Consider the following 12328-nt stretch of genomic DNA (forward strand, 5'->3'; position numbering starts at 1 on the left):
CAAGCATATGAGAATGCTAAAATCTACAAAGAGAATACAAAAAGGTGGCATGACCAAAAGATAGCAAGAAGAGAGTTCACTGAAGGACAGAAGGTGCTACTCTTCAACTCAAGACTCAAGTTCTTCCCTGGAAAACTTAAGTCTCGATGGTCAGGACCTTTCACCATACTCAAGGTGTTTTTTTATGGTCATGTAGAGCTCATGGAGGACAAGACTCAGAGAACTTTTACTGTCAATGGCCATAGACTCAAAACACTACTTGGGAGGCTCCTTAGAGGAGTAGAGAATGAGCTACAAGCTCAACTAAATATGAAGGAATGTCAAGCTAATGACAATAAAGAAGCGCTAGTTGGGAGGCACCCTAACACTTTATCCTTTTTGATTTAATTGCCTTTCTTAGAAGTAGTTTAAAATCTATTGCTTTAGATAGTTTAATTTTCAGTCTCACATTTGTGTTACATTACCATATTAGGATTAGATTGCAATAGTAGGTTAGAAAGTTTGATATTAGCTTTGGTAGTTAGAATTTTTTTTACACTCTTTTATTTCTTTCTATTCTGGAATTGCAACTTGATGAAGGCATAACTATTGGTGAATAAATGGGCTGAGAACTAGCTAAATTGCTAAGTTTGGTGTGGCCACTCACCCACTTTATCTAGGCTTACAACCAATTAGTAGCTTGATTTTAAAGAGTAAGCCCAGCGATTAAGTTTGGTGTGGCCACCACCAAGGATCACCTAGCAGCCCAAGTTACCCCAAATTGAAAGCACTTAATATTTTGGGCAAGAACATGAACGTGGCTTAATGAGTTCAGAGGAATTAGAATCAAAAGAAAATGAAAAGATTGGTGTTATTCCATTCTTATGAACACATTAAATACACAATGATGGAATCAATTTATTAAGATTCCAAAGGATTAAGTTTGGTGTCCCAAGGGACACCCATCAGTTGCAATCCAAATTACTCTTGATGAGAAGAAATGTGAAGGGGTTCTTTTGTCATTACTAATGGGTTTCAGTTTCAATTTCAGGAGAGAAGATGGGGTCCACATGGTGAACAACTCACAAAGTAAGGAAGTCAAAGTGTACTTGCACTTTGGAACTCAACATATGCAGAAGACACAGTGAGATAAGAGTTGGCGCCTCTTCCCACGCTAGGCGCCATTCCCCAAGTGGGAAAACATTTAACCCTTTTTATTTCCCACCTTTCGAACCACACCATTCACCCCTTATAAAAGCCTCACCTCCCCAACTCCTCTCCCACTTCAAAACCCCAATCACACGCGAAAAGCATACATACACCCTTCACCTTCCTTTCTCTTTACACCTTTTACTATCTCTCTTCCCATACTTTCTTTCTTCTTTTTCTTGATTAGGACAATCAAGTCCTAAGTTTGGTGTTGGAGCAAAACCTTATTTTGCTTGCTCTTTCTTGCAACCCCCATTTTTTTCACAACCTAAAACACACTCTCTCAACCTAATGGCACCACCAAAAAGCTCAGCCTCAAAGAAAAGAAAAACTAAGGAACCAACCTCTGGATCCTTAAGCTCTTTCAATGACTACAAGTTCCTCTCCGCATTCAACCAAAATCAATTCTATGGTTGGGTGAGTGAGAAGGAGATCATTCTAGAAGTTGGGTTCCAACTAGGGAGGAACGAGCATCCTGAGATCAACATTGAGATCAACAATAGCGGTTAGTCACTTCTATGCAACCCACCAAGGAAGGTGGTAGAGGGCTTGGTGAGGGAATTCTATGCTAATGCAGTACCTCAACCAGGACAACACTATGGCTACATTAGCTATGTAAGGGGGAAGTCCATTGACTATAGTCCCTCTAGCATAGAAAGAATGCTAATGGTGAAGAGGACAAGCTCCACCCGGAGCTATGAAGAAAGAATGAAGCAGCAAGACCCTGGGTTTGATGAGATCCTGAATGAAATTTGTGTGCTAAATGTGCATTGGATAAATGATAAGGATGGGATACCCAACCAATTGAGAAGAAGAGATTTGAGCCCCCAAGCTAGAGGGTGGCTAGAATTTGTGAGGAGGTCACTAATCCCCATATCCAACACTTCAGAGGTGATCAAAGAGAGAGTTGTGCTCATATACAGCATCATGAAAGGTGAGAATGTCAACGTGAGGGAGATGATTGCCAACAACATCAACAAAGTGCTAAAAAGCACCAGTGACAACACAAGGTTGGCATTCCCCATCATTATACAGAGGCTATGTGTGAGGCTGGAGTTGAAAAGATCATTGATGAGGTACTTGTGAAGCAAGACAAATTCGTAACTGCCAAGAAGATGGCCAAAGTGGTGGCTGTTAACCCACTTCAAAGGGCCAAAGAACAAAGAGCTCATGCTCATGGACCACAACAACAACAAGAAGAGGAAGAGGAAGAAGAGAAACCTCACTTCCTGGCACTTCAACCACCACCACCGTACTATCAATATCAGCAATTTCCAGAGGGATTCAACTGGGAACAATTACAAGGAGATGTACACCAAATGAAGGGAGACCTACACCACTTGAGGGAAGATGTCAATCAACTCAAAGAAACTCAGCAACAACAATGGAGCCAAGTCAACCAAAACATTTAGCAACTCTAAGGGAATCGGGAGCATATGAGGAAGGAGCAGCAAGAGCAATTTGACTGGGGAGAGGTGCGTAGTGCACTAGACAAAATAGTAGAGCAAGGCAAATGGCAACAAAGGAACTTGGCCGAATTCAAAAATCTCTATGATGCCAGAACCATATCCAGGAGGCAGTATGACATCAATACACAAGCGAAGCTGAATCACTTGTGTAACACCGTGGCCGCTCTAAACCCAGGATACCCAACCTTCATGCAAGGAATGGAGGAGCTAAGTGCAAGACAAGAGAAAATCCTTGCCAAACATAAGGAGGATGAAAGGAATTATATGAGGAGGGCAGGATTTTGGAAGCCCAAGGATGCCAAAGCACAAGAAGGTTCCTCCAAGCCAGATGAAGGTGGCTCCTCCCCTTCCAAGAAGAAGGACAAAGGGAAGGGGCCAATGAACTGAAGATGAAACTGCTCAAGGTTGTTGAGTCTCATGGTTGACATTTTCTAATTTCTGAAATCCTGTTTTAAGCTTTTGTTTGATTTACTCTTTGAATAAATAATCATGCTAGGATAGTTTATGTTTTATGCTTAGTTTTCATTCCTGTTTGAAGTCATTATGAGTCCTTTAAGTTTACAAGAAAGAAAATGCCATGTATTTCAAGTCTTCATTTCAACATAAATAAAAGTAGAGCTTGTCTCCATAAGAGTCACTGTGAGTTGTGCAAAAATAATAAGAGAGACCAAGGCCAAGAGAGATCATCAAACAAACTAAGAAATAAGAAACTAAGTGTAGAACCTTGGATGAACTAAAAAGAAAATGAGTCATGGAGAGCAACTAGTCCTAGAAGGTATAACAAGAGAAGGTTAAGGGGTGTTCCTTGAATATCCATAGAACCAAGAGGTTGTAGCCGGAGCTGTCGTGTCCGACTTGCTGGATCTGGTGGTGCTGCTGATCCTTGATCACCGGAGGGTGGTGGTACCTGCAAGAGACTCAGATGCTTAAGTTAGAACGGGCTTTAAGCAGGTTTTTTTGTGTAGAATCAGAATCTGAGTTATACCTGGGTGCTCCAGTGTATTTATAGTAGTAGGGAGTGATCTTCCTTGAGATAAGTTTGTTATCTTATCTTATCTTTTTGTGGAGGAGATCTTTATCTTTTACTCCACCGTCTTTTGGTAAGCGGGGATCCTTTGCTTTGGGCCTGCTTTGGGCCTATGATAAACCCCATTTGTAGGGTTTATCTTGTGCTTGATTTAGGGGATTTTATAACCTTTTACCCACATTTATTCAATGAAATAACATGGTTTCATGATTGTCTCCTAATTTGTGCTTAAAAGTGAAAACATGCTTTCTAAGAATGCTTTCTAATGGTTACATGGTGATTTAGCCGAGCTCTTTATGAAAAGGTCTGATGACCGAAATTCACACCCTATTATAAAATGAGTGATGAATCCGTTCTTTGGCAAGCGCACCAAATATCGTCAATTAATAACCCACTAGGAGTGGGGTCGAATCCCATAGAGATTAACGGATTAGGGCAAACAATAGTTGATTAATTATTCTAGTTAGACGGCTCATATTGGATTGATAATCAAACAAGAAAATGTAAATTGCATGAAAGTAAAAGAAAGCAATAAAGTGCAAGAAAGTAAATAGCAAAGAAAGTAAAGTACAAGAAAGTAAAGTGCTGGAAATGTAAAGTGCAGAAAAGTAAATAAAAGAAAGAAAGATAAAATAAGCATTGGGATCAAGAGATATTGCATTCTCCGGATTAATTGATTTTATCTCATCTTCAATCATACAACTCATTGACCTCTTGGAAACCATGATTGATTGAGCCCCAATCCCTTGGTGACTCAATCTCTCAAATCTTGATCAATAGCCAATTCCTTGGTCTAATTGCTCATAAGAAGAGATGAAGCTTGTTCTCTGATTATACCACACACTTTCCTAGGTCCAAGTAGAGGGAGGATTATATGTCACCATATCCAAACACCAAAACCCAAATCTTATTTAAGTGTGAGAAAGAATTTCAAGCATGGTTCTATGTTTCCTCTTCCAAGGTTCCCATAAAAGCCAATTACATTCAATCTCTTTTCCAAGATAATTGAATGCTATCACGAAGAACGAAATTCTTTCTAGTAAATCAAAGAGAGATGAAGAGAAGAAGAAGAATAAAAATAATCAATCAATTGAAAAACAATAGAGCTCTCTTTCCCAATGGAAAGAGTTAGTAATTCATAACTAAATTATTTACAAAGTAAGAAAGAAAAGAGAAGAAATTGATGGTGAATAGAGAAGGTCCGAAGACTTCCCCCAATCCAGCCATGACTAATTCTGTGAAACTAAAGCCCTTATATAGGTTCTCCTAAATTACAAACATAAATGAAATTAAAAGCAAATTACAATGAAATGAAAATAAACTATTCTAGATTCTTCTTGTGGCCTTGATTGATTGATAAGTGTGGCTTAAATGAGAGTTGGAGTGGGCTTGATTGAAGGTTGAAGGCTGCAAGAAGAAGTTGGCGTGTGGTTCCAAGTGCCACTCCCACTTGATTTTGCCCTTTGGAGTATGACCCACTTTGCAACATTGAAAGTATGGAGTTGGTTGGGCTTTAAATTGAATGTCCACCATAAAGTATTATATATTTTTGGAAAGCCCTGGATGTTAGCTTTCCAACGCCTTTGGAATCAACTCATTTGGACCTTTGTAGCTCAAGTTATGCCCATTTGAAAGTAGATAGGTCAGTCTGTCACGTAGCCCAGCGTGCCACGCCCACTTCTGGCGTGCCACGCCCCATATGTTATGAAGCTGGTGTGCCACGCCCAAAACTGGCGTGCCACACCTTCAATTATGCTCTCTGGCCATTAGAAATTGCGTGCCATGTCCAGAATCCCAAATGGCACGCCCATTATGAAAATAGAGCTGGCGTGCCACGCCTTCGATATCAAGTGGCACGCCCAGCTTTTGCAATGCTGAAATAATGGCATTTTCCACCTCTAGTTTTAACGTCCATGATGCGTGAGCATCTTGTCTATCTTTTCCTAGTGAATTTACATCTAAATTGTTGAATTTAATTAAGAATTAATTATATTTTAGCCACTATGGATGCTATTTTGAGTTTTGTACAATACTGTTTATTTTAGGTAGCATTTGGCGGAATTTGAAGGAGTTTCTGCAGAGAAAGAGAAGAAGCCAAGGAGATGACCAGCGAATACCGACGCGGACGCATGGCTCACGCGACCGCGCAGAATAGAGGAAATCGCAATGACGCGATCGCATGCCTGACGCGAACGCGTGGACTGGAATCTGCACAAATGATGCGAACGCGTGGACGACGCGGACGCGTCCCATGCGCCACGTGCAGAAAATGTAGAAAAACGCTGGGGGCGATTTTTGGGCCGTTTTGACCCAATTCTTAGCCCAGAAATCACATATTAGAAGCTGCAGAATGGACAGAACAAGTGGTCCCCACTCATCAACTGAAGATCTGTTAATTAATTCAAATTTAAATTCAAATATTAAATTAGGAAAAGATTATTTTTTTAATTTTTAGTTTTAGATATTAGATTTTAAATTTATTAGGATTAGTTATAAAAAGGGAGGAAGCTTTCCTTCCTTTAGAGAGGTACTGGGGGAGATTCCACCTCATCCCATCAGGGGAATATAATTGACAATCCTAATTTTCTCTCTTTTCTATGAGCAACTAAACCTCCACTGTTAAGGTTAGGAGCTCTGTCTATGGATTAATTTTATTGCTTTTTCTCTTTTAATTTATGTATGGATTTATAATTTAAGAGTTGTTTTCGCAATTTATTTTATGAATTTGGGTGGAACGGAAGTATGACCCTTTTTCTATTTGAGTTCTTGTAAAACTTGGAAAAGCTCTTTACTTGAACAACAACTTGAAAATATATTCTCCTAAATTTTAATTATTTGAATTTAACAGGATACGTGACATATAATCCTTTTATTTTTGGGTAATTAGAGTTTTTGTGGCATATAAACTGGAATTTGATTATCACCCTCTAATTGGAATTAATTGACCAAGGAATTGGCTGTTGATGAATTTTAGAGGAGACTAGGAAGGTCTAAGGAATTAGGGTCTAGTCACATATAGTTTGCCATAAATTAAATCATACATGATTAAAATAGTTAGTAAGAAAAATTAATCCGGAAAAATAGACAACTCTGAAACCTTAACTGCCTTCTCCATATTTTATTCTCAACTTATTTATTTTACTATTTTATTTTCTGCACGATTGAATATTCAAATACTCTTTTCTGTTTGTCTAACTAAGCCTATCAAACGCTATTGTTGCTTAATCCATCAATCCTCGTGGGATCGACCCTTACTCACGTAAGGTATTACTTGGTACGACCCGGTGCACTTGCCAGTTAGTAAGTGTGGTTGTAAAATACCGCATCAAGTTTTTGGCGCCGTTGCCGGGGATTGATTGTGATTAACAACTATTAGTTGTTTGATTGTTTAGATTAGGCGTTTTAATTTTAATTTTATTTAAATATTGTTTTATTAATATTTCAAAAAAAAAAAATTTAAAATTTTCCTTGTTTTTTTTCATTAGCGCCCCTGTCCCTATTTTCTTTATTATTTTTTTTACTTCCGTTTAAAAAAAAAAAAAACCTTGTCGATTTTTTTTATCTTATTCCTCCTTTTATTTTCATTTTTTTCCTTCGTTTTACCCTCTCTGTCTTCTTTCATTTTTTTCTTTTATTATTTAAAAATAAAAAAAATAAATAAAAAAATAAAAATAAAAATAAAAACAATATTTTTAAATAAATAAATAGCACTAATATTTTTTTAATTTCTGAAATTAAGTTTGGTGTTTCCTAATTAGTTTTATTTTACTTTTTCTTATTTTAATTATTAGAATTCTGTTATTTCTTCTTTACTTCCTTGTTTACCACATGGTGCGTTTAATCCTTGTTGGTGTTTTGTGCTAAGGAAAAATAATGGAGAGAGATCACGTGGGTTACTACTCACACCCAAGTAGTGATTCATATTATGGTGGATGGAGGAACTATCAAAATTTTGGTTGGCAAAGCCAAAACCAAAGAAACTTCAATGGTCCATGTTCTAACTACCAAGAACCATCATCTTTCTATCCATATCAAGAGCCACCATCAGATATTGAAGCTCCTCAGAAGAAGGGTGTTATGAAAGTAGAAATTCTTAAAGCTATTCTTGCCCAGAACAAGCTTATGACTCAGCAAATAAATCTACTTACTCAACAGATGGGTAGCATGTAAGTCTCAGCTATCAACACCCAAAATCCTCTTCAAGAAGTCAATTACATGGGGAGTGCTCCTAGAAACCCCAACAATGATTCCTATTCTAAGACTTACAATCAGTGGTGGAGAAATCACCCAAATTTTGGGTGGAGAGAGCAACCTCAGAGGCCACAACATTTTAATCATAATTCTCAAGATGGTTCTCAACAGAATAATTTTAATAGCCACCAATTTCAATCAACTCAGCAGGCAAACTCTGAATCCCAAGAAGATTCTAATTGGGAGATGATGATGAGTTTTATGCAGGAAACCAGAGCCTCCATTAGAAACTTGGAAGTACAAATGGGCCAAATGAGCAAGCAATTACCTGAGAAGTCTGCAAGTACATTTCCAAGTGATACAGTAGTGAACCCAAGAGAAGACTGCAAGGCTATTCAACTGAGAAGTGGTGAAGTAGCTGGCTCTGAGACCAAGGTCAATGAAGAGTCAGTCGAAAAAGAAAGCCACCAAGAGGAAGAGGTTGAAATTGAGGAAGCTTGCAAAGAGGTGGTAGAATTCAAAGAAGAACACAAGGGAGTGGAGCTTGCAAGACCTCTCCCAAAGCCATCACCATCCAATACAATATTCAAGTGGGTAAAATTTCTATCTTTAACCTTTACTTTCTCACTTGAATATGGACTACTGGAGACGGATGGTCAACTTAGAGCTCTTTGTGGCATTAAGAGCAAGAGGAAGATGGTTAGTGGTAAGAGTTGTCAAGCAAGGTTCAACATGGTTGCATGCTCCGAATTGAAGTGCAAGAATTGGTGTAGAACAAATTTGAATGGGTCTAGAAGGTTGTTTGGATGTCTTTGTAAGAATTCAGATCAATTGCCACCCGGTGGAAACAATGGTGATACACAAGAAGACGGGTGTAAAAGTAAGGTTTGGGACCCTGGAATTCATTCTCACAATCAACACTATTGGGACCTTGTCACTTGCTTCAACTTGCTCGAAGGAGTTATGCGCCTAGTTTGGAATCCCAGTGGCCATTGGATTAACAAACATTGGTGGAGATTCCTGGATCAGTACAAGCACAAGCCACCATGACAAGGAGCTCACCACATGTCCAACTTAAGGACTTTAACTAAAAGTGCTTGGTGGGAGACAACCCACCATGGTATGATCATTCTTTTTTATCCTTAACTATTTTTCATAGTAGTAGTTTTCTTAGTTATTTTATTTTTTTATTAAGTTCTTACTAATTTTCTGATCATGCAGCTATTTTATCACAGGAACCAAACACCTCAGGCTAAAAAAAAAAAAAAGAGAGGCACATGACGCGATCGCGTCATTGACGCGAACGCGTCAATCATGTGTGCGTGAAAAATAAATTTAAACAGAGAGTTGCGTGGGAGTGGCACAAGAATTATGCCTCTAGCACAAACAAGCCAACGCAGACGCATGACTCACGCGACCGCGTCATTCATGAATTTTGCCACTTCACGCGACCGCGTCATCGACGCGGACGCGTGGCATGAAGAATCGACGTAAAAGGTGTCTGGGCAGAGAGTTGTGCTGGCTTGAGGCAAGATGTATGCTAAAAGCACAAATTCGGTCACGCGGACGCGTGCCCGATGCGTCCGCGTCATTTGCATACATGGCCATCCACGTGGACGCGTGCCTGACGCTAACACGGCATTATGAAGAACGCGCGACGTACGCGATCGCGTCATTGATGCGAACGCGTCGCTTGCGCCGCCCAGTTTTCTTTCTCTCTCTCTCTCCCAATCCTAATTTTCTCTTATTCTCTTATCCTTTTATTTTCTTTCATTTTAATAATTTATCTCTTTCTATTTTCAGTTCTTCTTTGCTTGAGGACAAGCAAACTTTTAAGTTTGGTGTTGATGCTGCACTTATAGGTTTTCTAGTACAAAAGGGAGGCGAATCATCTTCACTGAGGAGCACAACCTGAAGAATAAACGATTGCTAGGATAATTAAGGTGGTTGAGTTCCTTTCATTTTTTATTTCTCCCCTCTTTTTCTATGTTATGTTCCGGTTTCCTGTTATTTTGCTTTGTTTGTTGCATGATCCTTTATTAGTTAGAATCCTAGGAGTAGTTTAGTTTTCCTATTGCTTTAATTCCGAAAAGATGTCTCATGTATTACTCACTGAGCTTAAAATAAATAAATAAATAAATAAATAAATAAATAAATAAATAAATATATGAGTGATATATTGCATGAGAAAGTGGGTCTATATTGAATAATAGTCTTATTTACTTAAATGTGGTGGTATTTTCTGTGATTTTGAATGCATGACATGAACAGTGCATATTTTTTGATAGTGAAGTTTATGAATGTTAAAATTGTTGGCTCTTGAAAGAAAGATGAAAAAGAAAAATGTTATTGATAATCTGAAAAATCATAAAATTGATTCTTGAAGCAAGAGAAAGCAGTGAAAAACACGAAGCTTGTGAAAAAAAATAATAAAAATAAAATTAAAAAAAATCGACGAGGATAAAGAAGAAAAGCAAGCAGAAAAAGGGTAAAAGGAAGAAAAGCAAGCAGAAAAAGCCAATAACCCTTTAAACTAAAAGGCAAAGGGTAAAAAGGATCCAAGGCTTTGGGCATTAATGGATAGGAGGGCCTAAAGGAATAAAATCCTGGCCTAAGCGGCTAAATCAAGCTGTCCCTAACCATGTGCTTGTGGCGTGAAGGTGTCAAGTGAAAAGCTTGAGACTGAGCGGTTAAAGTCGTGATCCAAAGCAAAAAGAGTGTGCTTAAGAACTCTGGGCACCTCTAACTGGGGACTCTAGCAAAGCTAAGTCACAATCTGAAAAGGTTCACCTAGTTATGTGTCTGTGGCATTTACGTATCCGGTGGTAATACTGGAAAACAAAATGCTTAGGGTCACGGCCAAGACTCATAAAGTAGCTGTATTCAAGAATCAACATACTGAACTAGGAGAATCAATAACACTATCTGAATTCTGAGTTCCTATGGATGCCAATCATTCTGAACTTCAAAGGATAAAGTGAGATGCCAAAACTATTTAGGATTGCAGTTGTAAACCCCACTATAAGAAGAGACATGAGCTTAATCGAACTCTCATTCTCATGCAAATTCACATCCTAAGCTGATATTAGTTTTGGTTGCTTGAGGACAAGCAACAGTTTAAGTTTGGTGTTGTGATGCGTGAGCATCTTGTCTTTCTTTTCCTAGTGAATTTGCATCTAAATTGTTGAATTTAATTAAGAATTAATTATATTTTAGCCACTATGGATGCTATTTTGATTTTTGTACAATACTGTTTATTTTAGGTAGCATTTGGCAGAATTTAACGGAGTTTCTGCAGAGAAAGAGAAGAAGCCAAGGAGATGACCAGCGAATACCGACGCGGACGCATGGCTCACGCGACCGCGCGGAATGGAGGAAATCGCAATGACGCGATCGCGTGCCTGACGCGAACGCGTGGACTGGAATCTGCACAAATGACGCGAACGCGTGGACGACGCGGACGCGTCACATGCGCCACGTGCAGAAAATGTAGAAAAATGCTGGGGTCGATTTCTGGGTCATTTTGACCCAGTTCTTAGCCCAGAAATCACAGATTAGAAGCTGCAGAATGGACAGAACAAGTGGTCCCCACTCATCAACTGAAGATCTGTTAATTAATTCAAATTTAAATTCAAATATTAAATTAGGAAAAGATTATTTTTTTAATTTTTAGTTTTAGATATTAGATTTTAAATTTATTAGGATTAGTTATAAAAAGGGAGGAAGCTTTCCTTCCTTTAGAGAGGTACTGGGGGAGATTCCACCTCATCCCATCAGGGGAATATAATTGACAATCCTAATTTTCTCTCTTTTCTATGAGCAACTAAACCTCCACTGTTAAGGTTAGGAGCTCTGTCTATGGATTAATTTTATTGCTTTTTCTATTTTAATTTATGTATGGATTTATAATTTAAGAATTGTTTTCGCAATTTATTTTATGAATTTGGGTGGAACGGAAGTATGACCCTTTTTCTATTTGAGTTCTTGTAAAACTTGGAAAAGCTCTTTACTTGAACAACAGCTTGAAAATATATTCTCCTAAATTTTAATTATTTGAATTTAACGGGATACGTGACATATAATCCTTTTATTTTTGGGTAATTAGAGTTTTTGTGGCATATAAACTGGAATTTGATTATCACCCTCTAATTGGAATTAATTGACCAAGGAATTGGCTGTTGATGAATTTTAGAGGAGACTAGGAAGGTCTAAGGAATTAGGGTCTAGTCACATATAGTTTGCCATAAATTAAATCCTACATGATTAAAATAGTTAGTAAGAAAAATTAATCCGGAAAAATAGACAACTCTGAAACCTTAACTGCCTTCTCCATATTTTATTCTCAACTTATTTATTTTACTATTTTATTTTCTGCACGATTGAATATTTAAATACTCTTTTCTGTTTGTCTAACTAAGCCTATCAAACGCTATTGTTGCTTAATCCATCAATC

This window comes from Arachis ipaensis, chromosome B7, assembly GCF_059453495.1.
Source record: "Arachis ipaensis isolate K30076 ecotype BB chromosome B7, ASM5945349v1, whole genome shotgun sequence".
NCBI lineage: Eukaryota > Viridiplantae > Streptophyta > Magnoliopsida > Fabales > Fabaceae > Arachis > Arachis ipaensis.